This window comes from Dicentrarchus labrax, unplaced genomic scaffold, assembly GCF_905237075.1.
Source record: "Dicentrarchus labrax unplaced genomic scaffold, dlabrax2021, whole genome shotgun sequence".
NCBI classification, from domain to species: Eukaryota; Metazoa; Chordata; class Actinopteri; family Moronidae; genus Dicentrarchus; species Dicentrarchus labrax.
The window spans coordinates 25,364,711-25,368,223 of NW_026136713.1; the positions used below are offsets into that span (position 1 = coordinate 25,364,711).

Below are 3,513 nucleotides of genomic sequence, written 5' to 3' on the forward strand. Positions count from 1 at the left end.
CTTTAACTGCAGGAAGAGGCGTTCAGGGACCGTGGGAAACTCAGCTCCAAAGTTCAAACTTACAGTGCTGAGAAAAGACGGCTTTTATGTTTGTTTGTGTTTTTAAAAAAGCTAGATAGCATGTATTAAATATAAATATAGTGGATACTTTTAGGTAATTATATAACTTTTAGTTATGATTCAAACCTCAGGATAGTTTTATAAACCACTTCAGAGCTCCACTGTACTATACACAGCACAAAACAAACATTAAAGCTATAAAATAAAACACTAAACCTATGTTGACATCTGCCTTTTCAGAGTCACCTTAAAAAGTATAAAGTTCAAACAGAAAATCCATATTTCTTTATTCTTTTATATAAAAATGACTTCTTGCTCAAAAATATTATTTTTTACTCATTTGAAACACGCTGAACCTCATGGATCAGAACCCGGGTTAACCAGAGTTTACTTCTACAACAACCAGTGTCTCAGTACTGAAGTGACTTTTTTATTATTTTATGTGTTACATTCAAACCAAACAAGATATAGAATATATGTGGAGAAATACAAACTATTTGGTAGTTTTATGATAGTAAACAGACACTGATGGGAATAATTCATAATAATACATTTACTCTGTATTTAGGTAAAAGCAATGAGTACAATTTAGAAGCACTTTTATAATTTAATTATAATTCTGGTTTAAAGAGTTACTTTTCATCATTACACAGCACCAACAGTCTATAAACACCACATTGTTACCATCCACTGTTTAGATTAGTCCTTTGTCTGTCCAACAGCGTGGGAGAAGCAGTGATTGTTAAGGTGGAACTGCTTTATTCAGTGTGTTTAAGGTGGAACTGCTTTATTCAGTGTGTTTAAGGTGGAACTGCTTTATTCAGTGTGTTTAGTGGTTTTAATCAGCGGGTCTGTTTGTGTTGGAGAGGAGGAGACCTCTGTGGATCATTGGGCTCCCGGTAGAAACCTCCTGAACCATGAACACTGAAGGAATCCTAACCGGGAGAAGCCTCCTGGTGGTGACTGGACGTTTACTTTGAACAGTTTCTGGGATTTTTGTAACGGGGCTATGAGCATTAGCAGTTTTAAGTAAATCTTTGTTAAAATGTGCACTGGTTTACATCACACTGTATAAGTTTCACACTGAACCAGGATTGACCTCCAAACTATTTGTGATGTCATAAATCCTGCTCGTAGGCCCCGCCCCTTAAAATCAGCTGTTCAGTGAGCTCAGAGAAACTTTCCACTTCCAGCAGATGAATGTGAAAACCTCCTTCTAGAGTCTCAGACATCATTCAAACGTCACAGTGCAGGAACAAGAACAAACTCTTTCTGACTGGAGCCGATGCAACTTCCTACGAGACAGTGAACGCAGCAGAGATCTATCCGCCCACACACAAAGTGAAACCTCTTCATGAAACAAAGAAGAAGCCTTCAGCTTCAGGAAAAGTGTTTTTGATGCAGTTCTCAGTTCTCAGCACACCTACAGCTAAAAGAAGTTCGACTCATTGTGGTAGAATCTCTGAGAGTCGCCTGCTGTTGTTGTTCCAGTAAGCTGAGGGCAGTAGTGAGCTTGTTTTCCTTTAATGAAGCCTTTTAATGCTGAATTCATCGTGAATCAATAATACTTTATTGAAGTGAAGGTTTGTGGTTTAGAGGTGTGTCAGAGCACAAAAGCTTGATTCAGTGCAGTCAGGCAGAGAGGACTGCTCTGTGTCTGTAAATGCTGTTTCATGCTTTCAGGTTGCAGAAAGTCTTCTTTAAGATTAGTTATAGTAGTTATATATAGTTATATATATAGTCTTTTAGTTATATAAAACTCTGTACGATCTGTACCAGATCCCTCTGAGCAGTTCAATAAGAATATAAGAAATCCTCAGTGGAAGCATCAAAACCTGTGCAGATTCAAACAGGAAAACGTTCCTGTTTCAGTGGGAAGTTCACGATAATGTTCACAACAAGCTGGAATCCTTAAAACCTGAAAACAGAAACAGAAGTCTGGTGTCGAGGTGTCGCTGTTGAGCATCAGACGAACGTACGATGGACAGATCAGATTAAACCTGACCACTGAGGGACCGCAGAGGGCCTGAACAGAAACTGGTTCCCACAGTATTTAGTAATGATCTCGGGTCGCTTACACGTTTCTGGGCTGGAAAACAGATTCAAAAGGTCACATCAGTAAAAGTAAATCTACTAAATCTAAACTGAACTTAATTTAAATAAATGGAAGTTTGAATTATTTACTTCTTTTGGGGTCAAAATGATTTCAAATGTAAATAACAGATCTGAATTATATTGTTTTTATCTCTGTTAAAATAGCTGTTAATGACAGAAAGAAGAGAAATGTGAATATAACAGGTAAAATCATACACTAACTTAAACTGTAAAACTCCATTTAACTCAAAATAATTATTACATTGCAAATTTAAAGCAAAACAAACTCAATTTTATAAGTTAAAAAAACTTCTGGCTCATTAGTAATGATCATGTAGTAATGTCAATTTTTCAATTTTCATTGTAAATATTTATTAAAAAGAGCTTTAATAAGGTTTCTGTAACTTATAAGTCTTTTAAAATTAATAGTAAAAACTAATCAAGAATCTTTTTCAACATAAAAAACTGAGTTTGTGTTACTTACATTTTTTGGATGAAATTTCAGTTTGTTTTAAATTAATTCAACATATCACATTATATTAGTGTATATTATCATAGCTAACCACAACACAGTGACATTTGACCACTTGTAGAAGTAGGCCGACACAGAACAGTGATTAAAACCGATCACTTCTGCTTTTGGATGCTTAGTCATTTGACAGTTTTGGTGCTCAGTGGAAAGTCTGCTGACTTCATTTTTCCTGCTGAATCATTTGTGACATTATCGAACTTCTATAATTAATGTTACCGACAAAATAAAAACACATTTCCCCTCAAACTTAACTCCGCACAACAGTGAGTCCCAGGAACTATATGGGATTAGCATAAAATTGGCCTGTCTGTAAAGAGGAGACTCGTGGTTACCCAGAGACCCATTTAGATATCTTGAGGTCAGAGGTCAATGGATCCCTTTGAAAGCCTAACTTTAGTATATGGTTGTATGGTTGGTACCGATGGAAACATAACGTATAACCTCATAAATAACTTGAATAAACAGAAGTGTAACATTATGAGCTTTAACAAAGTGTTTTTATTATTGCAGTGTTATTATATCGCACGTCCAACAGCGGAGGTCAGTAATCTAAAGCTTCTCTTTTCTTTAATCCTTTAGTTAAAATGTGTTGTTTTCATGATATTCTGCTCCTCTTTCCTCCAGACTTTCACTGATTGTGGCCAAAGAGCACATCAGGCTCCTGTAGATGTTCTGTTACTTACTGACGTTGGGTTTTAGTTTTAATTGTAATTTCTTTGAGTATCCTGAAACTTTTCATATCCTTTAGAATCTGTCCAACCTGAGCTGAAAGGTTATGTAAGTCAACAAAACAAAAAGTATTGAAATTGAGTCATAAGTATAAAAGA

At 35.7% G+C, this 3,513-nt stretch overlaps 1 protein-coding gene across 1 annotated transcript in view; it reads left to right on the forward strand.

The window, feature by feature from the left end:
* zgc:194209 (uncharacterized protein LOC570908 homolog) overlaps positions 1-3,513 on the forward strand; it is an 80,137-nt gene that overhangs the window by 72,922 nt on the left and 3,702 nt on the right. The gene's annotated exons all lie outside the window — the stretch shown is intronic.